The sequence below is a fragment of the Panthera onca genome, chromosome D4, assembly GCF_046562875.1.
Source record: "Panthera onca isolate mPanOnc1 chromosome D4, mPanOnc1 haplotype 2, whole genome shotgun sequence".
NCBI lineage: Eukaryota > Metazoa > Chordata > Mammalia > Carnivora > Felidae > Panthera > Panthera onca.
This window is the reverse complement of record NC_138351.1, coordinates 6,299,327-6,326,148: the sequence shown is the minus strand read 5'-3', so window position 1 is coordinate 6,326,148 and position 26,822 is coordinate 6,299,327. Positions and strand designations below refer to the sequence as shown.

The 26,822-nt window shown below is 43.2% G+C and overlaps 2 long non-coding RNA genes across 2 annotated transcripts in view; one reads left to right on the top strand and one right to left on the bottom strand.

Annotated features, from left to right (window-relative positions):
* Positions 1-26,822, bottom strand: part of LOC145713007 (uncharacterized) — a 445,152-nt gene that overhangs the window by 13,957 nt on the left and 404,373 nt on the right. The window lies entirely within an intron of this gene.
* Positions 11,844-26,822, top strand: part of LOC132663701 (uncharacterized) — a 44,804-nt gene continuing 29,825 nt past the window's right edge. Inside the window, exon 1 of the long non-coding RNA XR_009603219.3 lies at positions 11,844-12,533. This is a non-coding gene — a long non-coding RNA (uncharacterized LOC132663701). The remainder of the gene's footprint in view (positions 12,534-26,822) is intronic.

The following is a 26,822-nucleotide window of genomic DNA, read 5'->3' as shown; positions in this document are numbered from 1 at the left end:
GCAATCCAAGGTTTTACTGTACTTCTCAGTTCCAATTCCTCAGAAGAGAATAACAGAGATGAGAGCACTGTGACTGCAGATTGAAATGCCGGGAACCCGCTGGCAGGTAAAATGTGCTGTCGCTGATTCTGAGCTGTCTTCTGTCTCTCGCATCAGTTTGACCGAGGGCTTGCTTTAGCATGAATTCTTGAAACAAAACAAAATGAAGCAAAATTTTCTCCGTAAGCTCCCTTGGCATTCATCCTATAACCAGGATAAAGGAATAAACATCCCATGAAATTTTGAGACAAGTAATAAGGTAGTTCTTCAGAAATAATCGTTACATTGGCCATTAATGAAGGACGTGGTGAACTTATTTTGTTCCTCAGTTTATGATGGTCATGCAAGAACTGGTTTAGAATATATAATAACCTGTCAAAAAATAATTTGCTGGAGTTGTGTGTGTGTGTGTGTGTGAGAGAGAGAGAGAGAGAGAGAGAGGAAGCCTTAAAAAATAATTGACTAAAACATAACATTATAATTAATTCTAGCTTCATCTACAGAGCACTTCAGATAGGGCCTAATGGAGCAGCTTCTTTTCTTCCTTGTTCACGCTGAATCCCAAATCCTTGGGCTAATCAAAAAAGGCAGCATGTTAGTGAAGAGTCGACTTTGGTCCTTTTAAACTCTTAATCATTAGAAAGGAAGTTGCAGACGAATAATCAAAGCATAAGAACTTCATTGTCCAACAGGCTGCATGTGCCTGGGCTGCGGTGTGACTTCGAAAGTTCTGGGAGGCTTGAGGGAGGATGGACATTCTCATCCAGCCTGGATCTCTAGTCAGCAGGGTGAACTTGGGAGAGTAGCTTGTCTGTCTTCAGCTCATGTTTCCATGTGAGAATGAGACAATATGAGACAAAAAAGCCTTACAGAAATTGAGGTGTAGAATCCAATGTGCAAGAAGGACCCGTCTTCGACCATCTGTAGAATGGTGTTCTCCATTTGTAATGTATAAAAATATTGAACCACTATGTTGTGCACCTGAGACTACTACAATACTACATGTCAATAATTCTCCAATAATTAAAAAAAAAAAAGAATGGAGTTACTCAAAGCTCATCACGCTGGCACTTTGTCCAGACCCTGGTCATCAGCAGTCCTTGACAAACCTAGGATGACATCGACATGGTCAAGAGGCCTGTCCTCGCTTCCTTTACTGACACTCAGGGCCACGAACTAATGAATTAGTTTCAATTTGGTCCAATATGACTGATTTAATTCCTAAATTAAGTAAACCCTCTGAGAACTGGTATTGAGCCAAGCCCAGGGATACGCACACAAGAGGTGTTCGTTCAGACACCTGCAATTGACTGACTGCTTCTGGTTCTAGGACCACAAAAGGGCATTGAACTGGCCTACTGAGGTAACCTTGTTTCTTTCTTTTCATGAAAGAGAATGGACCCTCATCTGCCATCAGCTGCCTTTGTAGGGAAGGGTCATGAGATACTGATGAACATCTGGGAATGTGAAAACTTGTAAAGATAGTGGCTGGAACCCAGCTTACTAGCGAGGATCTGGTGTTTTTGTTGGCAGAGAAATTCCGAGATGGATCTTGTCCTTGGCCAGGGTGGACTCTGTCTTGTAAGCCAGGGTAGTTGATGTTTAGATGGACCAATACTGCAGTGCCCTGGAAAGTGTGCTCGCCTGAGATCAGGTGTAATGGGCACCACAGAAAGTATTCCCTTCAAATACTGACATGCCACGCATAACCAATGAGGTTTCCTTACCTTCTCTTAGCAATGCCAAGATTTCTTTGGAAGTGGGGGACATTTTCCTGATATTTTATTTGTTCCTGAGAATCCATGGTAGGGAAATGTGGATGATCCCTCCCTTTCTTCTTGAGAATGTTGGGGATTCTCCATCAACCAGGATGGTCATTACCCAATCAGTGGCACCAAAGGATGAAAAATACTGATGTCTGGGTCACGTGCCACTCCCCTGCCTCTGGGGTGGGTTCACAGTGGGGGAGAGGCTTTTCTCTAAAAGAATATTAGGGCACTGTAGCCACAAGAATCAGCAGTGGCTGCTCTAACCCACTAACAGTGCTAGTAAGACCCTCCCTCCAGCACGGTCACTGGCTCCTTTTGATCTTGTGCCCTGCTGGAAGGCTTACATATGCAAATACCACCAGCTATCTTAAAAATATCTCTAAGAGTTTACTTGTGGAGTGTGTAGAACACTAAGACCAAGAGAAAGGGGCTTTGCCACGAGGAACAAAATGATTTCCCATTCCAGCGGTGGGGATGAAAGGAAAATGGGAGAAAGTAGGTAGGCAGTTTCCATGGAAGTAGTAAGAGGTCATCAAAGACAGAGTCACAGAGTTGATTACACAGACTGTCCTCCATTTACATTTCAGTACTTTCAAAAGCCACACTCTTTGGCCTGTCTTGAAATTTCCTCCCTGGGTGTAGTTTTGAAATCCCCTATTCATTCACCTGTGGCGACTAGTAGTTGAACTGCTAAGACGGAAAACTCTGGTTGGCTTGTTTAGGGAACCAGCTAGAAAGAGGGAGGATAAAGAGGCAGAACTTTATTCTGACTTCATTTTTTGCAAGGCAGTGTGGTAGAGGTGACAGGCCAAAAGGGAGATCTTAGCAAGTCTTTAGCCTTCCAAAGGAGGCTGATGACCAGGGCTCTAGAGGGTTACCTGATGGCCCCGCCTGTTACTTGGAGTGAGACGATTTGTACCAATTGTTTATGCGTTAAGAGAGTTGACTGATGTATTCATGTTTCCATAATCTTATCTGAAATGACAGACAACTGAAGCATCTCAGAAAACTTGGCGTTTCATCAATGTTTCACAGACATTCTAAATGAGAACCGTGTGTTTTTGTAGGCAAACGCAATTTCCAGAAACATTGCACAACTGTCCCCACCAGGCTGCCATTACGCAGGATCTCCGTATAGCGGTTCCTAAATTGCTATAGGATTCACGAGTTCTCTTCATTTTATCGAAATACAATTCTACCTCAAGGTTTGATTGCTGATGCAGACAACCTGTTCCTTCTGGCTCTCAATGTTTATGATTTTATTGATTTCTTATTAGAAAATAGCACCTCTAGCATGGGAAGCATGGAGGTATAAACCTGCTTCTTTTCAGTTTTTTTATTGTAATAAAAATTATATGTAATAAAATTTAACATTTTAACCATTTTAAAGTGTACAATTTCGGTGGAAATTGTATTCACAATGTTGCTCAACCATCACCGGTATTCATTACCAGAAATTTTCCATAACCCCCAGGAGAAACTCTGCAATCACTCCACAAGTTTCCATCTGCCCCTCCCCTCATCCCCATGAACCTCTTTTCTATGTCCTGTCTCTAAGAACTTGCCTATATAGGTAACTCCTATAAATGGACTCAGAAAATATTTTTTCTTTTGCATCTGGCTTATTCCACATAGCACAATGTTTTCAAGGACCATCCATGTTGTAGTATGTAGCAGAATTTTATTTATTTTTAAGAATGGATAATATTCCTTTGTATGGCTATACCACATGTGCTTATCCAGCTTACCCATTCATCTGTTGAGGAACATCCGGCTTGTTTCCACCCTTTGGCTATTGTGAATACTGCTGCTATGAACATTGGTGCAAATATCTGAGTTCCTCTTTCGGTTCCTTTGAATATATGCCCAGAAGTGAAATTGTTGGGTCGTATGAAATTCCATGGTTAACTTTTTGAAGAATCACCAAACTATTTTCCACAGTGGCTGCATCGTTTTACATTATGACCAACAATGTACAAGGGTTCCAGTTTACCTAGATCCTCGCCAATACTTGTTGGGGTGTTTGTTGGTTGGTTGGCTGGTTTTGGATAATAGCCATCCCAATGAATGTGAAGTGATATTTCATTGTGGTTTTGATTTGCATTTTCCTAACGACTAGTAATGTTGGACATCTTTTCATGTACTTATTGGCTATTTGTTTATCTTCTTTAGAGAAACACCTGTTTAAGCACTTTGTCCATTTTTCAATTGGGTTGCCTGAGTTTTTGGTGTTAAGATGTAGGAGGTTCTTTGTATATTACGGCTTAACTCCTTATTTAATATATGATTTGCAAGCATTTTCTTCCTTTCTGTGGGCTGTCTTTTCACACTCTCGATAGCATCCTTTGATATACACATTTTTCTTTTAAATTTGGATGCAATCTAGTGTGTCCATTTTCTCTTTGTTGTCCGAGCTTTTTGTGTTCTAGCCAAGAAATCATTGTCAGATTCAATGTCATGGAGATTTCTCCTATGTTTTTCTGCTACAAGTTTTAGTTTCAGCTCTTCCATTTATGGCTTTGATCCATTTTTATCCAATATCATTTCTATATATGGTGTTAGGTAAAGGTTCAACTTAATTATTTTGCATGTGGGTATCCAATTTTCAGACGACCACTTGTGGAAAAGACTGTTCTTTCTCCCGTTGAATTCGTATGGAACCTCAGGGGACCCCAAATAGCCAAAACCATCTTGAAAAGAAAGACCAAAGTTGGAAGCCACACTTCCTGATTCCAAAACTTACTACAAAACTACAGAAATCGACACAGTATGGTACCAGCACAAAAACAGACGTATCGACCATTGGAACAGAATAGAGTGCCCAGAAGTCCACCCTCACATATAGGGTCACGTGATTTTCAAAAGGGTGCCAGTTTTGTTTTTTTTTTTAATGTTCACTTCTGTAATAGTCCTCGTGCCTCTGACAGAGCTTGAAACTTTCCTGCAGACGCACTCAGGACAGTTAAAATTCCATCTCTGCCCAAACCTGTACCTGCCAAACAGGTGCTTTGTGCTTACGCCCTGTGACTGGGCCATGCTCTTCTTCCCATGTGAGACAGTGGAAACAGTCAAGGCAGGGACACAGGGGCACAGGTTTAGATCAGGGATCAACGAACTATAGCTCGTGGGCCCAGTGTGGCCTACAGTCTATTTTGCAAAGAAAGTGATACGGGTCATACTCATTTATTGTACCCATTGTCTGTGGCTGCTTTTATATAACTGCAGGGACCAAAGAGTCATCCTGATGGGGACTGTATGGCCCATAAAGCTTACAGTGTTTATTCTTTGCCTCGTCGCAGAAAATGTGTGTTGACCCCTAGTCTACAGGTAGAAAAATGCATGCTCTTAGGAACATTTTTTTCAAATATAGAGGATGTCAGCGTATTGAAGAAAGACTGCACATTACCTTTTGATTTCTCTACCTCGATCCTGCCAGTATTAATATTTGAACGTGACTAAGATTAATCTACAAAGAAAATATTCTTTTCATTTAATATATATTCCAAGTGATATTTGACAGTCCATTTCTGTAGCCATGCGAAATGGATTATAAAACAATCCAATTTTGCTCAGAAACCCAACCCAAGTTTTTTTTGTTTGTTTGTTTAACTACATTTTATTTCCTTAATTTCTCATCTCAAATAGGCATCTAATTTGTACCTTCGCTGTCACTGCTCTGCTTCAGAGAATATAATAAATAGATTCAAAGAATAAACTCAAAGATCCCCATCCACACAAGGAACTCTCGAGTATTGCATGAGTGGAATATGCTTGTGACTGTCCTAATTTAAGTCTTTCATTTTTCGCTGGAGATTCATACTCCTGGAAGGCAGGAGTCTGAAATTCAGTAGATCTCAGTAGTCTAGCACTAATGAAAAGATTTTTTTTTTAAGTGTGTTCCCTTTTTTTTACCTGGTCATTTTTTTTTTTTTCCTACTAAACTGGCGGCATGTACCAATTGAACTAGCCTCAGATTCTGATGAGGAAAGAGATCTGGAGAGGAATTCTGCTCGATTAGTAAGAAACAGACAAAAACCCAGGTATCCACCTAGCTTCTGCCCGGGATCAAAGGCTCCTCCTGGAAAATACATGGCCGTAGTGGGTAAAGATTTTAATTCCGACACGTGCCATCCTGGCGCTTCGGGCTCCCTGTGCTTTGGTTCCAGGCCATCTCCCATCCAGCTACGCTGCACAGGTCCGCTCTCCCTCCTCACCAGACTGCCATGCCCTTCCCAGCGCAGGTCCGGTGAGCCTCGGAAGGTGTCGAGGAGCAGGGAAGGCGAACATTTACCTCCAAACTATGATAAGTCACTCGTTATAAACGAAGGAAGACAACTAAAGCTTTGCAATCAGTGAGCTGGAGAACAGCATCTTCTCCAAAAGAATTTCCTGGCACTGTGGCCAGGAACCACATAAGGACCTCAGGTCTTAGTCAGTGGGTGTCCTTGTCTCCCTATCACTGAAGGCCACCTGCAATTTTTGTTTGCATGCTTTTATTTATTTATGTTTAATTTAAAAAATGTTTATTTATTTGAGAGAGCAAAAGAGGGAGGGCGTGCACGAGTGCGGGAAGGCCAGAGAGAGAGGGAGAGAGAGTCCCAAGCAAGCTCTGTCTGCACTGTGAGCACAGAGCCCGACGCAGGGCCTGAACTCACAAACCATGAAATCGTGACCTGAGCCAAAACCGAGAGCTGGACGCTCAACTGGCTGAGCCACTCAGGCACCCACGCAAACCGTTTTTTAAAGTGATTGTACTGTTTCATGTTTCTACCTGTAGCGTATGGGAGTTCCTCCACATCCACACCAGAATGCGGTCAGTCTTTATGCTTTTAGACATTTTTTTGGGGGGGTTTATTTATTGATGTATTTATTTTGAGAGAGGGGAGGGGAGAAGCAGAGAGGAGAGAGAGAGAATCCCAAGCAGGCTCCGCACTGTCAGCTCAGAGCCCATGTGGGGCTTGATCTCACGAACTGCGAGTGAGCTGAATGGAAATCAAGAGTTGGATGCTTCACTGACAGAGCCTGATGCGGGGCTCGAACTCGGGAACCATGAGATTGTGAGCTGAGCCGAAGTTGGACGTTTAACCGACTGAGCCACCCATATTTTCTCTTAGTCTGTGCCTTCTCTTTAATAGTCCTAGTAGTGTCTGTTGAAGAACAGAAGTGTTTCATTTCGATGAAGTCCAACTTACGGAGTTTTTTACGTAGTCCACACATTTTGATCCATCTCTAAGCAATCTCTGCCCGACTTCAAACCGCAGGGACTTCTCTTTTAGAAAATTGGTGGTTTCTGGTTTTTCATTCAGGTCTATGATAATTTTGAGTTAGATTTTGTGTTTCATTCAAGGGATACATCAGAGATTACTTTTTGTGTGTGGATAGCTAAGTGTCCTAGAACAACTTGTTAAGGACAGTTTCTCTCTACTCGATTGTCTCTGCATTTATGTCAAAAATCAATTTCCATGTATGTGTGGGTCTCTTACCGGACTCTAGCCAGTTACATTGGTCTGTTGGTCTATCTTGATGACGATACCACAGTCTCTTAATTACTAAACTTTCGTAATTGATCTTGACATCAAAACACGTTACCCTTTCAATTTTGTTTTGGTTTTTTTTTTTTTGTTTTTGAAAAATAAAAATAAAACAGTCTTAGATGGGGGCCTGCACATTTTCACGTAAATTTTAAAGATTTTTTTAAGGTTTATTTATTTTTGAGACAGAGACAGAGTGTGAGCTGGGGAGGGGCAGACAGAGAGAGGGAGACACAGAATCTGAAGCAGGCTCCAGGCTCTGGGCTGTCAGCACAGAGCCCGACGCGGGGCTCAAACTCACCAGCCGTGAGATCATGACTTGAGCAGAAGTCGGACGCTTAACCGACTGAGACACCCAGGGGCCCCTGCATTTTCATATGAATTGTAGAATTCATTTTTCAGCTTCTACAGAAAACAAAAAATCTACTACAATTTTGATTGGGATTATTTTGAATCTGTAGATCAGTTTGAGAATAAGTGACAACTTCTTAATACTGAATCTTTTAACTTCCAAACAAGCTTTTTCTTTCCTTTTATTTAGGTCTTCCTTAATTTTTCCCAGCCATGCTTTTCTTAGTTTTCCATGTATAAGAGATCCACATCTTGTCTCAGATTTATCCCTAAACATTTCTCTTTTTTTGACATTGCTGTAAATGATCTTTTTATCTCAATTTCTGAATGTTAGTTTTGTTTATATGGAAAGTGGTTGCTGGTGTTTTTGGAGGGAACAGAGGCTAGAAGTTAATACAGTAGGCTTTGTGGACGTCATGTTGTAATTGTTTCATATTCTCTGTTTTTAAAAATTTATTTAATGTTTATTTGTTTTTGAGAGAGACAGAGACAGGATGCGAGTGGGTAGAGAGAGAGGGAGACCCAGAATCCGAAGCAGGCTCCAGGCTCCAAGCTGTCAGCACAGAGCCCGACGCGGGGCTTGAACCCATGACCTGTGAGATCATGACCTGAGCCGAAGTCGGACGCTCAACCCAGTCGCCCCAATAGTCTCTTAAAATGCAGAGAGAAAAAATTGTTTGGACCACTTTCATGAAAACTGGCCTTACTATTGACAGATCCGATGGTTTGATTGCAAACAAAACTGTAGGAACAATTCCTAGGTCACGTGCTGTACAAGGGCAGGCTGGAGGCTGGGTTTGGTCTGTGAGCTATAGTTTGCTGACTCTTAGAGTATAATTGATTTTTGTACACAAATCTTGTGTCCAGAAAACTTTCTAAGCTTGCTTACTAGTTCTTGTAGCTTTGGGCGTGTGTGTATGTGTGTGCATGTGTGTGTTTCAGTGGGCATAGACGTGACTCTGTCCTTTACTAAACTCTAATCAGACTCCCAGGAGCCCTCCAGGTCTCGGCCTTGGCATCTGTCCTGGTCAGGGCTGTATCCCCCCTTGTAGCAAGAATCTTGCTGCATGGGTTTAGAGAGAAGCCCTCACCCTGGATATCTGATCAAATTCCTCACACCCCAGGGGATGTCTGATCCCTCTGGCTGGCCCTCAGCCAGAATCCTTTCCTGTTGATTTAGCCAGAATCCCCCCCTCACCCCTGAGGCTTCCTCTTAGTGGATTTCCACCCTGCTCCGTGGCAATAAATCCCCACTGTCCACACTCTATTAAGGATTAAGCCCAGTTCTATACCAAGATCTCTTCCCTTATTACAAGAATTCCTGAATAAACTCTGCTTTCATTGCCTTAACTTCTGCCCAGTAATGGTTTTACCATCAATTTCCTACAAAGGAACACCATACTGTCTACAAACCAAAAAAAGTTTTATTTTTGATTTCCAAACTGGGTCGACCTTTATTGCTTTTTCTTGTCTGCCAGCAATAGTTTTGAATTAGAAGTGAGGAAACGGAACATCCATAGGTTGTTCCTGATCTTGAATCTTGGAGGAAACACAATTATCCTTTTTCTACTTAGTATTGCACTAATTGTAGGTTTTTCATAGATGCTCTTATTCAGGTTCAGAAAGTTCCCTTCTATTCCAAGTTTGCTAAGAATTTTCATTAGGAGTGGATGTCGGATTTTTTTTTTTCGAATATATTTTGCTACTATTTCTTTTTTTGCATACTAATACTGGTGAATTTCACTGATTTCCAAATAGGCAAACCATCTTGTGTTCCTGGTATAAACTCCATTTGGTTGTGAGGTATTGTCTTCTTTATATATGTTGTTGGATTTGGTATCCCAAAATTTTGTTCAGAATCTTTGAATATATGTTCATTAGGGATATTGATACATAGTTTTATTTCGTTTCTTTTCTTGTAATGTTTTTGTGTTTGGCGTCAGTCTCATACTGGTTTTATAGAATGATGTGGCACACATTTCTTCCTCTGGAATTTTCTGAGCTTGTGTACATGGAGTATTACTTCTTTCTTAAATTCTTGGTACCAGTAAAGTCATGGCACCTAGAGTTTTCTCTGCGGGAAGTTTTTAAACTGTGGCATCTTTGGGGCGCCTGGGTGGCTCAGTCGGTTAAGCGTCCGACTTTGGCTCAGGTCATGATGTCGCAGTTCGTGAGTTCAAGCCCTGCTTCCGGCTCTGTGCTGACAGCTCAGAGCCTGGAGCCTGTTTCATATTCTGTGTCTCCCTCTCTCTCTCTGACCCACCCCTGTTCATGCTCTGTCTCTCTCTGTCTCAAAAATCAATAAACGTTAAAAAAAATTAAAAAAAAAAATAAACTGCGGCATCTTTTATAAATTTAGAGTGACTTGAGTTATCTGTTCTCTTCAGTGAGCTGTGGTTGTTTGTATCTTTTCAGGAGTGTGTCCATTTCATTTATGTGGCCAAATTTATGGACATAGAATTGTTTGTATCATCCATTTTTTATCTTTCTCCAATTTGTAGCCTCTGTGGTGATGTTACCTCTTTCGTTCCTGATATGATTAATTTTTGGTTTCCCTCTTTTTTTCCTGAGGTTTATCAATATAATCGATCTCGTTGACAAACCAGCACTTAGTTTCACAGATTTTTCTGGATTGTTTTTTGCACGGTGTTTATTTGACTGGTTTCTGCTCTGATCTTTACTATGTCTATTTTTTATGTATCGTGGGTTTCATTTGCTTTTTTTAATTTTTAAGGGAGAATCTAAGGTCATTGACTGAGACTTTCTTTTAACACAAATGATTAATGTTGTTAAACTCTCCTGTAAATACAGCTTTTGCAACGTGCCGCATTTTATTTTCACTTGTTTCATTTCAATTCAAGTATTTTCTACTTTTGAGGCTCCTGGGTGGCTCACTCTGTTACACGCCTGACTGTTGATACTGGCTCAGGTCGTGATCTCAAAGCCATGGGACTGAGGCCCACGTTGTGCCCTGTGATGAGCGGAGCCTGTTTGTGATTCTCTCTCTCTCTCTCTCTCTCTCTCTCTCTCTCTGCACCTCCCCCACTTGTGCACATGTGCGTGCTCTCTCTCTTTCTCAAAGTGAGTAAATAAACTTTCAAAAACAAAACAAAACAAAACACTTCCTACCTTCTGTTTGGGTTTACTCCGTAAATACACCTGTTGGTAGGTATTTTCCAATCACATATCCCTTGGGGTTGACAATTTCAAACACAGTATTTTCTCCAAATGGCACCCTGGCACCTGCTTTAATCTGAGTTTTCCTTCATGTGGGGTCATGACTACACTTGTGTGTACTCACCTAAAATTACTTGGGCTTCGAGCTGCCTGTGCTATGAAGGCAGAGATGGCTACCACAGAGGGGCCTTTATTCTTCCTTAGTGGGGCTGACCTGATACGCAAGCATTTTACTTGGTGATGAGAGATGCTGTTTGGCACAGCCATTGACTCTATACGATTTAGTGCGTCTAGTCCCCTACTGTTTCCAGACTACTGTACCCAGGGGCAATTTAGGAATGAAAAAAGCTCTAAAGACTTTTTTTTCCCCCTGAAAACGTACATGTCTTCTAAGCTATAAAACATGATTTACCAATTTTCGTACTTAGCATTTCTTAAATCTACACCGTAGTGATAGGGGATAGGTTCACATTACGTATTCCCTTTCCATCCCATAGCAGCATGCTGCCTTCCAGAATCTGTTTGATGCTCAGGATGCCTGAGGATGCTTTCTGTTGGGTAGGGACAGGTTCATTTAATCTTCAACTTGCCAGAAGAGAGCCTTACTTTCCCAAAGATCAAAGGCTTCTTAGCATGCTGTGCAAGGTCCTCAGGTCAACATCATCACTGCACTTAGGACTCGTTGACTTTGCAGAAGAGTCCTCCCGCCTCTTGGACTTTAGCCTTGAAGGTAGGGGTGGAAGGATCCTTCCAGTATGAGCTTATAAGGTGGGAACAAGACTGGAGAATGGAAGAACAAGGAGGCTCTGAAGACCAGCCTGGGAGATGACTCCGGGAACAGAGGGACTTCCTGATGCAGGAATCGCCACCCGGGCAACCCCAGTTCTGGTGTCAAGGGCAGCCTTCCGGAATCTTGTTCTCGCCAACAATGGGCTTTCAACAGCAGTTCTTTGGCTCCCAGGGAAACCTCCTGCTTTCAGCCTCTTTTCTCCTTCTTCCCATTCCTTCTGCGGGTGCCCAGGCCCAGGCCACCCGGCCAGCCTGACTCCGCGGTTTTCACTTCCAGAACCATCTGGGCAGTAGCTTCCGGGTGATGGATTTACCAGACAGGCGCTGAACAGCCAACCCCCACATCTCCACTCCCAGTTGTCACAAAACCCATCTGCAACCTGAAGACTGTGCTGTCTTTGTGCACTCTTAAGACTTGTTTTGTATTCACAGACCTTCATGGCTTCCCCTGTTTAGTTTTCAGCCCGGGAAACATTTTCCAAGTGAGAGGACAAACTCTCTCACGTCAAGGACAAGAACTTGTGCGACAAGGACATACTTTGTCTTAATTTTTGGAGCGTGTTTCCTAATATGACGATAAGGTTGTGGTTTGCCAATAGGAAGGGGGTTTTCAGCTACAGCATCTTTATTCGTCACCCAGGTATCACTCCTGCGAGATGTCATCGCTGTCTATGGAGCAGCTGCTCAGACCCAGATACCACGGGTATTTTCTTCAACACGTGGAACACTTCAGTGTTTTGCGTTCATGCAAAATGCTAGAGCGCGTGGGGGAAAACTCCTGGGGCAAGGAGACTCTTCAGAGATCACACAGCCGTCGGACAGAGATGGGACTCAGCACCAGGTCACCAGATACTAATGCCCCCGGCATTGTTTCCAGGTCATGGTGTCCTTTTCTGCTGGGGCATGTTTTCTATCACATTTTATAGAGATACGTTATCACACGGGTGTACTAACATGCATGTCATAATGTTGGCATCAGCAGTGACACCAGCACAACGCGGGGGGGTCGGGGGAGGGCGGTAACACCAAGCGAGGGCGTAGCCATTTCAGCCCAGCGAGTGTCCCTGCCTGTTTGGGAGTCTTTGGAGGGGTTTCCTTGGGGACCTGGGACTCTCTCGTTCCTGTGAGTGCCATCTGGAGAGAGGAGCTGGCACAGGGAGTTGGGGGGTGGGGGGAGTGGAAGGCAGGTGCTGACTGGGTGAGCCAGTGGGGGAGCCTGCAGTCAGAGAGGACACTGAACTCAGGATTATTCTAGGGCAAAACGGCCGTGGCTGACCTCAAGGCCAGCAGCTCCGTCCTTGGTCCCTGCCCACCTGTGCCAATCTGCCAGGACTGCAGACGCAGCCGGGGGCAGCCGGGACGCCCTGCCCCTCCTGCCCCTGTCCCACCAACCCTCCCTTGTCTTGAGGTCTCAGTCCAATGTCACCCTCTCTGGGGAGCCTATCCTATTGTCTCGGCCATCTCTCGCTTCCCCTAATCCTGTCCTTTTTTTTTTTTTTCTATTTTTTTTCTTACTTCCTAACACTATTTGCTTATGTAGCTCTTGACCATTTTACTGCGGGTGATGTGTTTATGAATCCCGGTGGTCCTCTGCCAGGTGGGAGCCCCTGAAACCAGGAGCTGAGCCTCCCAGCAGATCCAGGACCAGCGGACTGTGCCCTGTGGAGAGATCGGGGTTTGGTGTGGAACCCAGGATGCTGGGTTGCATGCACAGGTGACCCAGAAAGCTAGGCCAGCGCCCTGCACGCTCAGGGGGTGTGCGCAGTGGAACCCAAGAGAACGGAGGGGCACTAGAGACAGGGAGTCCTGGGGAGGAGCAGCGGTCCCCGGGGAGTATGAGCCCCACGGACAAGACAGGGAGGTCTGGAACATTTTTTTTTTTTTTTTGCTAAACCCAAGCGTGCCTCCTGTGTTTTGTATCCTGGGGACTTAACCTGGGGAACTTATCCTGGGGAACTTAACCTGAGGACTTAACCTGGGAACTTAACCTGGAAAGGGGGGGACAGAGCAGGCTGGGCAGCTTCCTGGAAAAGCAGGTATTGTTAGTAGGATGGAGACAAGGGTTAAAACCTGAGGTAGTTGTGTTTGCTATGAAACAAACCAAAGAAACTCCAGCACGCGCTGTTCCCAAGGCATCTGCTTGTTGGATTTCTTTGGCTGGTTTTGGCCACAGCGCCCCTGAGGAGGGCAAGAAGATGGGTCCTTCCTAGGAAGGAGCTCGAAGCCCACGCCTACCGTAGTGGCTGCCCTTTACCCTGCGTTGGATAAGGCCTTTTGCTGTTCATTCAGATTAATGGTCTAAACAAAAGAAAGCCCCTCAGGACAAGAACTTGCAGGAATCCAGCTTTTATGGAAACAGTCTATTGTCTGGGGCCATCTTTGCATTTAGTGGAGATTTTCTTGTCGAGATTTCCTGGGGGAAATCTGGGAGGAGAAGGGCCAGAAGGAGCTGAAGGGGGAGTCTGGATCAGCGAGGAGAGGAACAAAGCCTGAGACACACAGAAGGGGGTCTAGACTGTGGGGAAGAAAGAGCAGTGAGGATGTTGACCCAGGACCTTGTCCAGCAAACTAAGGACCCTTGCAGCACCCCTCTTGCTAAAGAATGGCCCTGCCTCCCAGCTGAGAGGGCACTCCAAGCAAAGTCTGTGACAAGAACAATTCCCTGGGGCTGGTGGCCGTCCTTTTGGTGACAGACCCACTTTTGTGGGTGCGTGTTTTATTTACTGTCTGAAAGGAAATGATTACCACCTGAAGCCTGAGTCTTTCCTTTCTGGAGGCAATTTTATGCCCCCTGGCTTGGGAGGAAAGTGGATGCTTCCTCAGAGGGAAATTATCCGTGCTGCACAAAAGATGACTTTGTGAGGTCAACAACACGACAGCACAACAGCCGCAGGAAGTGCCGCTGGACAAAGGTAGCTTCCACTTGTCTCCTCCCCGCTGTCTCCTTCACCCCCGTGTATGTAGGAGTCATCACAAGCCATGGATCTTCTTCTAGTTTGATCTGCCACTTAATATAATTGGTACCACCAAGTCTGACTTAATTTCCCTTTCTTTGAAGAGCATTTTTCAGGTAGCAGATCCCCTGTGGGCCTTTTACATTTGCCAGCTCCCTGACTGTCTTGACTTTCCTACAGGCTGGGTCCCACTGCTACCCAACTCTACCTTTTCCAGATCCCACAGCAGGAGGAGGGGAAGGGTTTTGTTTTTAATTTTTATTATTTTTATTTATTTTTGAGAGAGGGCAAGTGGGGGAGGGGCAGAGAGAGAGGGAGACAGAGGATCCGAAGCAGGCTCTGCACAGACAGAAGAGAGCCTGATGTGGGGCTTGAACTCATGAACTCACAAACTCATGACCTGAGCACAAGCTGGGCACTCAACCGATTGGGCCACCCAGGCGCCCCTGTTTTATTCTCGACAAAGGCAGGAAAGTATCTATGATCCAGATTCCCCTCGGTACCCACAGCTCTGCAGTGGGGGGGACGCAGGCTTCCGCATGGGCATCAGGAGCCCTGCCGGGAGCATCCTGCACATGTCTGGCTCCCGGGATTGGGGGGGGGGGGGGGGGAAGGTGGCTTGACGACACCCTGGTCCCGGCAGCGCTGGGACCATTACTGCGGGTAAACTTCTTGCCCACTTTCCCTGTCATCCCAGAACTTTCCTTCTGTGGAAGACACTCTGTGACTGTTGGAAACACAGCCCATGATAAGGGAGGCTTGTTTCCTGATGTCTGCCCAAACATCATAACTTGTGTCAGACTTCTGAGGAAAACTGATGATCGGCAGAGAAACTGGAAATGGAATGTCACTGAAGAAAGATGGCTCTTGTGTGGCAAATTCAATATAAACCCATCTACGGCTCTGCACACCTGGGACCGGAGAATCTGGTTTCAAAGACAGGCGCTAAGGTTTCATTAGGATTGAGACGCCCATCCCTTTGTGTGTATTGAGGGTTTCCCAGCAGGGTCCTGTTTCTCATTTCTGCTTTCACAGTGACATTCCTTCTGGAGGTACCAGAAAATAAAAGCAACGCTGAGGAAATTAGGCTCTAATTACTTGCAGGAAAGCTATTCTTGGCTAATATTCACCTTCTGATTGATTAAAAAAAAAAAAAGGGATTTGGGGGTGCGAGGGTAAAAATATATCCTTGATCAAAGACGGGAGGAGAGACACTACGTTTCAATGACAAAGGGGCACGTATTGTACAGGAGGCTCGAATTCTTGAGAATCCTGCATCGGTACACAAGCAGTTGATAGAGCAGGGAAAAATCTTTCCAAGCTGGTAATGAAGACTGGTCTCCTCAGGACCTTTTCTTCCAGTAATTGGTCACCTGCTCCTTCATTACTGCATTTCCTCGCAAGTAATAAGGCTGAACTTGTTCAGAAAGAGTCTGTGGCTTTTTCATGCCTCCCAATTATTCTGAGTCTGTGACTGTATAGAGCAGAGAGCGGTGCAAACAAGGATCTCGCTCTTTGGATCTCGGCAGGCAGGGGCCTGAAGCACTTTAAGCCACAGTAGGCTCGACGTGCCTGCATTTGCCATCCCCCCACCCCGGCGTCTCTCTGCTTTTTAAATTGCCCCTGCAGGCCCCACCACCACCCCCCCACACGCCTACACCGGTTTTGGATTCCCTATGCGCCCAAGGTCTGTGAGCCACGACCGCAGAGCTCCTTCACTTCTCTGCTGCTGCTACTTCCTGGATTACGGGCTGCGCCTCGTGTCTGGCGGCCAAGCGAGGCCCAGGCATCTGCCTCCGTTCACCTTGCTCTGTCCCCGGGGACAATGGCTGGTCTAACCCTCGTGGGCCGAAGCTGGTGGCAGGCAGGATGTGGTCAGCCTCCCTGGAGATTGTGCTCCGATTCCATCATCCATCTCCATTCGCCGCCCTTCCTTTAGAGACTTCGCTCTGGTCACATGAGCCAAAGTTAATCGCGCTCTAAAGAGCACTTTTTCTAGCAGGCAAGGGCTAGGCTGCAAAAATGCGTAGCACCTTCAAAGCATCCTTCATGGATCCTTCATGCATCCTTCATGCATCCTTCATGCAGTGCTTTCCAACTATCCCGTGTTTTCCAACTATCCCGTGCTTCTGGAGAATGTTCGACATGATTAGTTAACAAGAGTCGATCTCCCTTGCCGTCAACGTAATGTGTCCGAACTAAAACCAAAATGACTCAGAACTGTGTCAAACTCTTGAGCAAATATTTCCCAATAGTCATTAGTATTTGTAGATTTCCTGAATTTAAAAAAAAAAAATGCCTACGTCACTTTTGTTAAGAAGAGTAAATTGTTAAAATGTATGCGCTGCCGTGATTGACGTAGCACGCGGCTATCAAGAAGGGACGGCTCCCCTCAGCTGAAAACTTAAGTCACCCCAGAACTACTCACAGAAACTGATGAAAATGTTTCCTAGGAAGGAAGTAAAATCCGTCTTTGGCTCCTCAAGGTCTAACTGGCCTAAGGAAATGAACAAGCTCCAGCCACATTGTGAGTTGCAGATGGGGGTGGGGGGGTGCCCTGAGGATGGTTCTGGCTCTGGACACTCACTCCGGTGAGTGGGGCTGTCCCCATTGTTCAAAAGTGGAGGTGACTTTATTCGACCTTTTGCTCCCCTTTTGTGTGCAGATTTAGCCCACCCAGGATTTCTTGGAAAAATTCTGTGATCCAAATCCCCCATAGTAGGATGCGTAATTGAGCAGACTGCTGAACTGGTCGCAGTTAGAACTGAGAGCTTGTCCGCAGCGTGTTCGTGTTAGATCAGCAGGGAGGGCTTGTCACTCGTCTTACTGATTCCCCCTCCTAGGAGGTCACCACGCAGGGTACTTGTCAACAGCTCGCCGCGCCGCTTTCCGGATCTAATGCTGGCCGATAACTGGTCCTCACGTGTCACAAGGATGTGGGGAGATTCATGAAGGAATAGGTGGGAAATGACTTCAGAACTCTGGGTACAGGCACTTTATAAACTCCCATTCGCTGAGGAGGCCTCCGACCTCTCTTTGGCAGTCAATCCTTTGGTTCCATTTCGGCTGGAGGCGTGTGTCTTTTACGTACTCAGGTAACTTTCACAAACCTTGCCCGGGGACTCATGTGGTGGTCGTGCCCCAAAAAGTGTTAGTTGCGAACCTGACGTGCAAGCGGAGAACCAATTAAATCAGGGGCTGGAGATAAGCCCCGCATGTCTAACTTTTGCAGCCCCTTGGCATTTCCCCGCCCAATCTGGAAATGTTACACATCGCACAGCACTAAAATCTAATCAAGTTTTGGGAAAGTGGGAAGAGTTTCTACATTTTAGAAAGACGTAAAATACTTTGGCTTTTTCTCTCATCCTAAGTAGATTTGCAAGGTAACCAGAGGGATTTCCCTAGCACCGCCGGGTCATCTCAGTTTTCCTTGACCGTGGATTGCACTATTGAACGATTATTGAACTTTCTAACCACAAAGTATATATGGTTGGCCAAACTGGCAATTGTTTAGACACATTCACATAAAGTTGTATGATTCTGGAGAATTGCCTAAATACTAACATGCATACCTAGGCTTCTATTGACTTTCAAATAACTTTACGGGAAACCATGTTAAATCAGATAGTATATAATAACAGTTTATGCTGGAGTTTCATTTGCAAGGCTTGGTCTTATTCTAATCGTGGAGGGCGACAGGATATGTTTGTGTGCAATGATGTGTCAGTGAGCAGTGCACTAGCAGTGAGGGATTGTACTTTCCTAGCTTCCAAAGGTCCCTGAATTTGGAATTATTTCCACCGTTAGTTTCATTCTATTAGTAGCATTCTGCATGGGAAATGAGGACGTCAGAAAGTAGATACAATTCTTGGAGAAGACGGAAAATTCTTCTCAACTTCTTTAAGTTTGTGAGAGTTGCTAAAGGCATTCATCAAGGTCACTCCTTTCCAACTTTAATTTCACAGCATCGATGGTGCTATTATCGGATAATCACGCTGACTCATGTGTCATGAGTCATGATTCACCATAGACTTCAAAAGTCAAGAAGACCTCATACCTAGGGTGGTGAGTTGTTGCTGTTCACAGGGCACACCAGTGAATTAAATCCTTCCCCAGGTGTAGATGAATAAGGCAGATACGGCACTGTTACTCTGCTTGATGGGGAGTAAGAGTCCTGGCCTCCCCTCCCCTCCGCGCCCCTCCTCACTGAGTCAGAGGCCCTTGGTGACAGCTGCCTTATCACAGGGCTTCATCTCAATGTCCCCCCACCCCCACCCCCCAGGTCTGGTCCACTGCACTGTCCTACTGTAGCTGAGAGCTCATTCTGCAGCTGGATAATTATTCTTATTGAGAAAGAAACAATTATTCTTAGCAAGTGAAAATACAGCTTCTAATAGTTCCGTAGTGAAATAACCAATCTCCCCATCCGGCATCCAGTGAAAGGCATTGCGTATTGATGAGGCTAATTGCAAAGCTCGGAGATCAACATAGCTATAGTTTGGCCACATTTTATCCGAGTGTGGAGTATCCCCTGCGTACAGATGTGCTCATAGACAAGATGGCACATTTCCCACGAATCAGATCTGAACTGCTAATTGACAGAAGGTCACGCCTCACCTGTCTACACTCTCGGTCCTAATCAGATCACTGCTGATTCCAGAGTCAGAATAGGAAGACAGAGCCAATGCCTCCTTTAACAAGAAGAAAAGAGTGACACATTGATAGAAATGTCTCACTTTAAAGTCATATTGTGATCACTGCTGTTATTAGAGTTCTTGATATCATCGTTGCATTTGTTTCTCAAAATTGTCAGTCACCCTGAAGACTCCCCTCCAAGTTAGACCCTGGTCCATTCCTGCAATGGCGTCGTACCCATGGGAACTGAGGTGTCATCAGCTGAGATCCCAGGTAGCCCTGGAGAGAGCAAGAGGCCACGCTCCCCTCCACGGGAGAAGCTTCTCTAAAGATCTTTCTTCCCCCCTCAAGGACAGCGTGGGATGTGGTCAACCTTTCCACAAAAACTCTCGTGATAAGGTGCTACGCACATCCTTGGCCAGTGCCCCTAAGAGGCATCTCATCTACACAGAGTCCAAGTACAAGCCCTGACCCCAGGGTGGATTGCAGCTGGACACTGGGACTGGCATGAACCCTGGGCACAGACTGGACACTTAGCAGAGCCTGGACATTGGACACAGCGATGCCACTGAATCAAGTAATGAAAGTGAATGTCCTTCCCTTGTTCCTGATTTTTGGGGGAAAACAGTCAATATCTCACCATTAGACATGATATTGACTGCAAGTTTTTTGCAGATTCCCTTTGTTCGGTTAAGGTTCCCTTTATAAGGCTAGGTTTGCTGAGGGTTCTTTTTTATGTGTGTGTGTGTGTGTGTGTGTGTGTATAATGAATAGATGTTCAGTCTTTTTTCTGCATCTGATAAACTGATCACGTTCTCTCTCTCTTTTTTTTTTCCATTTTTTCTCCAGTTAAAACTTAATCGTATTTGCTCAATATTGGGAGCAGTAGTATATGTGTGGACTGCATCACAATAAATATTTCTGTGATTAGGAAACTCATTATAATCCAACTAGTTTGCTCAAGCCTTATTTTTCATAATCTGTAAATAATGTTGGCATTACTTCGGCACCACGATAAACATTAAGGCTGTTTGGAAGTGAATGTACTAGTTTAGGAGCCCGCCTAACAAAGCAAGCTTATTTACGTTATCGATACATAGGATATGGAAACAAACACAACCTTTTGCATTTCACAAACTAGGCTGACATAGTCCATATTATCATTACACTTGTTTGGGGAGCAAAAGTTATATAATTGTTACACCAATAATCTGTTCTGTAGAGCTTGTTTTAAGAAACACATTACCAAATGCTTGCTTGCTTTCCGATGTAGTTGTCACACAACAATGTATTGGTTTCAGGTGTACAACATAATGATTTGTTATTTGTCTATACTGCAAAACGATCAACAGAAACCGTCTAGTTGGTATACCTCACCGTGCATAGTTGCAAAAAAAATTTTTCCCCATAGGGACAACTTTTAAAACGTAGTCCCTCGGTAACTTTCAAATATGCAGTAGAGTATTATTAACTATCGTCACCATACTGTACGTTATAGGAACACGACTGATTCATTTTATACTATTTGTATATACTGTTTGTACTATTTGACCCCTTTTGCCCATTTTATCCACCTGCCCCCCCATGCTTCTGCCTTTGGCAACTGCATATCTGTTCTCTGTACCCTTGAGCTTGATTGCTTCTGTCTGTTTTAGATTGCACAGGTAAGTGAGGTCATATGGTATTTGTCTTTCTCTTTCTGACTGATTTCACCTAGCATAAGGCCATCAAGGCCCATCCATGTTGTCATAAATGGCAAGATTTCCTTCTTTTGATGGTAGAATAATACTCCATTGTGTCTGTGTATCATCTTTTTCTCATCTATTCATCAATGAACATCTAGATCCTTCCTTGAATATCCTTGAATATTATAAATAACAACGCAATCACCATGGGAGTGGATATATCTTTTTGAGTTAGTGTTTTCATTTGAATACATACCCAGAAGTAAAATTGCTGAAAGATAGGTTAGCTCTACTTTTAAGTTTTTTGAGGACCCTCCGTGCTGTTTTCCATGACGGCTACACCAATTTACATTCGCACCAGCAGTACACTAGGGTCTCCTTTACTCCACATACTCACCAACACTTGTCATTTCTTATTTTTTGATGATAGCCATTTTAGCAGGTGTGAGGTGATTTTTCATGTGGTTTTCATTTGCATTTCCCTGATGATTAGTGATGTCAAGCACCTTTTCGTCTCGCTGTTGGCCATCTGTATGTCTTCTCTGGATACATTTCTATTCAGATCCTCTGCCCATTTTTTAATTGGATTTTTGTTTTGTCCTATTGAGTTGTATGAGTTATCTCCCAACACGTTTATTTGAAGAGACTGTTTTTTCCCCAGTATGTATTTTGGCTCCTTTGTTGTAAATTGACCATATATGCACGGACTGATTTCTGGGCTCACTCCTTTATTTTATCTATGTGTTTGTTTTTATGCCAATACCATACTGTTTTAATCATTGTACCTTCATAATATGGTTTGCAGTCAAGAAGCACAATACCTTCAGCTTTGTTCTCCTTTCTCAAGATTGCTTTGGCTAATTGAGGTCTTTGGTGGTCCCATACAAATTTTAGGATTGTTCTATTCATGTGAAAAAAATGACATTGCAATTTTAATAAGGATTACTTGGAATCAGTATCTTGCTTTGGATAGGATGGACATTTTAACAATGTTAATTCTTCTGGTCCATAAACATGGAATAGCTTCCATTTATTTGTGTCTTTTCAATTTCTTGGATTGATTCCTTTTAATTTTCAGGGTACAAGTCTTTCACCTTCTTGGTTAAATCTATTCTAAGGTATTTTATTATTTTTTAATGCAATTATAAATGGGATTGTTTTCTTAATTTCTCTTTCTGAAAGTTGATTATTGGCGTATAGAAATGCAATTCTGTATATTGAGTTTGTATCCTGCAATTTCAATGAAATCTTTTTTACCAGTTCTAAAGATTTTTTGGGAGGAGACTTTAGGATTTTTTATATGTAATGTCAAACACCTGAAAACTGACAGTTTTACTTCTTCCTTTCCAATTTGGATGCATTTTATTTCTTTTTCTTGCCTAAGTGCTCTGGCTAGGGCTTCCAATAATACCATGCTGAATAAAGGTGGTGAGATGGACATTCTCCTTGTCTTGTTCATGATCTTAGAGAAAAAGCTTTTAGCTTTCACCATATGCTGCTAGCTGTGGGCTTATCATATATGGTCTTTATTATGTTGAAGTATGTTCCCTGTATACCTACTTTGTTGAGAGTCTTTGTCACAAATGGATGTTGAATTTTGTTAAATGATTTTTCTGCATCTATTGAAATGATCGTATGATTGTTATCTTTCATTTTGCTAATGTGGTGTATCACCTGAAGAGATTTGCGGACTTGAATCATCCTTACATCCCAAGAATATATCCCACTTGATCATGGTGCATGGTCCTTTTAATGCAGTCTTGAATTTGATTTGCCGATATTTTGTTGGTTTTTGCATTTATGTTCATTAGGGATGTTGGCCTATATTTTGTTTTCTTGTTACATTCTAACCTCATTTTGGTATCAGGGCACTGCTGACCTTCTAAAATGAATTTGAACATGTTTGTCTTCTACGTTTTGGAAGAATTTGAGAAGGACGGGTATTAATTTTCTGAATGTTTGGTAGAATTCACCAGTGAGACTGTTCTGGTCCAGGACTCTTGTTTGTTGGGAAGTTTTTGATTACTGATCCAATCTCCTTACTGGTAATCTGCCTGTTTAGATTTCCCATTTCTTCATAAGTCTGTTTGGTAGGTTGTATGTTTTTAAGAATTGATCTATTTCTTTTAGGTTGTCCAATTCATTGGCATGTAATTGTTCATAGTATTCTCATATGATCCTTTATATGCCTGTGGTATTAGTAATAATGTCTCCTCTTACATTTCTGATTTTATTTGTGTCCTCTTTGTTTTTTGGTTTTTGGGTTTTTTTTGGAGAGTATAAGCTGAAAGCTTGTCAATTTCCTTTATCCTTTCAAAACGTCAGCTCCTAGTGTTACTGATATTTTCGATTATCCTGTTGCTAGATGTTTTGCTTTTCCTGTTTGTTCTTTTTTTTTCCTTTTTCCATTTTCTCAGGGTTCAATTGAACATTTTTATTATTTTATTTGTATTTGCATCGACTTAGCCCCATGGGGGGCTCCAGCTCCAGAACTACAAGATCATGACCTGAGCAGAGGTTGGATGCTTAACTGACTGAGCCGCCCAGACGCCCCTAGATTGTTTTATATTGCTCACAGCTCTTGGATGCTTTTTCTTTGGGATTCGTTTCCTATTTTTTGTACAATCATTGGATAATTTCTAATGACCTATCTGCAAGTTTATTATTCTTTCTTTGAAATGCTGATTGAAGGAACTCTTCATGCTGTTACTGTGTTTTTTATTTCTAACATTTCCATTGGAGCCTTATGGTCTCTATCACTCCACTGAAATCTACCTAATCGTGCTTCTTCTCTACATCCATTAGAACTGGCTCATGTGACATCCCATGATGTCTTTACTAGGTAAGCAAATGCTCAGATGCTGTTTCTTCCTGCAGGCAATATGGTGTCTCTCCGGATTTTGGGTCAGTTTGTCCTTCAACGTCAGTTCTCTGATGGGTTCAGTTACAGCCGTCAGTCTGCATCTTTTTCCTATAGTAAAGATGGGAGCAATGCTCTTTCTACTTCTCTACATCCTTGGGTTAAAACCTGAGGTTTCCCTAACTTTCTCTTAAATAGTAAGAAAAAATTTCACCTAGGAAACTGTAAACTTGGACTTGCAAGTCGTGCTAGGTGGAGGTTCTTTGTCTTGTTGGGAGTGCTCACGCTGGCTAATGGCTCTGTTACCATTTTAAAAACGCTCAGAGTTCGTAAGTATATGCTCAAGTGAACATTGACAAGCGGCCTAATCTTCTTAAGATATTTGTCCTCACCAAAGCTATAGCTCTTCTTAGTGAAAATCATTCCTGGTAACTTATGAGTATTCTAACATTTTCTCTGGAGTCCAAACCGAGGGCATTGTGTGTCTCTTCTTTGAAAAGATGTGCATGTGTCATCGAGATACCTATTGTCTCTGGTTTTCTATGACATAAGCATGCCCTAACTAGGGATAATATTCTGAAAATAATATATCTGGAGTGCAAAAGAAATGGTAAATAATAAAAACGATGCTTCGTGCCGGCAGGCTCATAAAGACATGGAGATATAAAGCAAGAAAACAATGTAAAGTTGCTCCTTTATTAAATATGTCAGCTTCTTAGTCGTGGGAAATATGAATCATGAGTCAACAGCATGGTCTATTCCACTTTTATAAATCCTTCAGGAGTACTAATTTTGCTTTGCAATTTTTTTTATGCTTTCTGTCTATGTGAATCATTAATCCTACTACAGAGTCACAACTCAGTAAAAATGCATCATAATTGGTCCTATTCAATCAAAACCAAAACTGAACAGCCACATTTATCCAAGTTCCATGTGGACACCTTAGTTCCATTTAATTAAATAAAATGTTCAAGACCCCAACCTCTTCCATGGTTGGAACACCAGTCTCTTCAACTTGCGCAAGTTTATTCCCCAATTCTTTTTTTTTTAATTTATTTTTAATGTTTATTTTTGAGAGAGAGAGAGAGAGAGAGCTGGTGAGGGTCAGAGAGAGAGGGAGACACAGAATCCGAAGCAGGTTGCAGGCTCTGAGCCGTCAGCACAGAGCCCGACGCGGGGCTCAAACTCGTGAACCCAGAGATCATGACCTGAGCCGAAGTCAGACACTTAACTGACTGAGCCAGCCAGGTGTCCCTATTCCCCAATTCTTATACTCAGGTTGTGTTTTCAACACACCAGTACATTTAGCAACCTGGCTTCCCTTTAGTATTCACAGCAGCAACCAAATAAGAAAATAAGTAGACAGGAAATAACAAGAAAATAAATAGAAAAAAGCCACAGGGTGCAGAATCAAGGCACATAGCTCTCCGCCCCCCGGCCCCCCCCCAACCCCGGGCAAAACACCATTCAGAAAAATAAATAAATAAAGTAAATATCATTTAATCTGATGGTTAAGTATAATTTACCTTAATTTTATATTTGGAGTGGTGGGAAAATGACAAAAGTAAACAAGTTTCTATCGAGCGTAGTATTCTTCCTCAGAAGAAAGGGAAGGACAATGAACTAGAATATTATTTGTATTTGGGGAACTGCATTCAAGTTCCAAAACCAGCGGTTAAAAATTTCTTTACTTCTCTGAACTTTAGTTGCTCACGTCCTTACCCGGGTCATTGTGAGTTGTCAAACAACTGCATCATAAACATAAAGTGCAATTAAATTGTTAGTTATTTCATTTTTACATTTCCTTGTTTAAATCATTTGAGCAGCTATGACAGTAGGCGGGTCCTGAAACCACATAACTTGAAGTCCAAAAATTCAGTCACTCTTAAAATATTAGCAACTACATCAATGTGGTAGGAAGGTATATGCATCCAACTTCAACTCAGGACACGATCCCGGGTTTGTGAGTTCGAGTCCCGCATCGGACTCTGCCCTGACAGTGTAGAGCCCGCTTGGGATTCTCTCTCTCTCCCTCTCTCTTTCTGCTCCTCCCCCACTTGCATTTCCTCTCCCTCTGTCAAAATAAGTAAATAAAAACTTAAAGAATTCTTTACAAAAAAGAAAATTATTCCGTCTCTATTCCAGAAATAGAGCAGGGGTAATCCAGGGAGTCAGAGAAGTAGAGACCCAAATTCTCCGTAACAGTGGTTTTCAAATCTCTGATTAATTACTAAATTATGCATAAATGGAACAGAATTTAAGCACCTGAACTAGGCTCAAAAGAAATAAGCAGGGGGCGCCTAGGTGGCTCAGTCGGTTGAGTGTCCCACATCGGCTCAGGTCATGATCTTACGGCTTGTGAGTTTGAGCCCCGCGTCGGGCTCTCTGCTGACAGCTCAGAGCCCAGAGCCTGCTTCGGATTCTGTGTCTTTCTCTCTCTCTCTGCCCCTCCCCTGCTCACACTGTCTCTCTCTGTCTTTCAAAAATAAATAAACATTAAAAAAAATTTGAAAAGAAAAAAAAAGAAGCAGGATATGAGCCTGTACTGAAGAGAAGGATTTAGCTTTTTGTGTTCAATCAAGTCAATTTCCTGGTAAAACAAATGAGCCAGACCCCCAACAGTCTTTGGAGAACAATAACAGAGTCCCTGCAATATCACTTTACCCTGTCTAGGATCTGATCCCAAATCACTTGATATATGAGGGGAAAAGAAGTTTCCTATTATTTTTTTTTTTATTAATTTTTTTTTCCAACTTTTTTATTTATTTTTGGGACAGAGAGAGACAGAGCATGAACGGAGGAGGGGCAGAGAGAGAGGGAGACACAGAATCGGAAACAGGCTCCAGGCTCCAAGCCATCAGCCCAGAGCCTGACGCGGGGCTCGAACTCACGGACCGCGAGATCGTGACCTGGCTGAAGTCGGACGCTTAACCGACTGCGCCACCCAGGCGCCCCATGAAGTTTCCTATTATTAAGAGAGAAACCAACTGAGAGACTGACTGTGAGTTTACAGATGTGGGAATTTGGAGGCA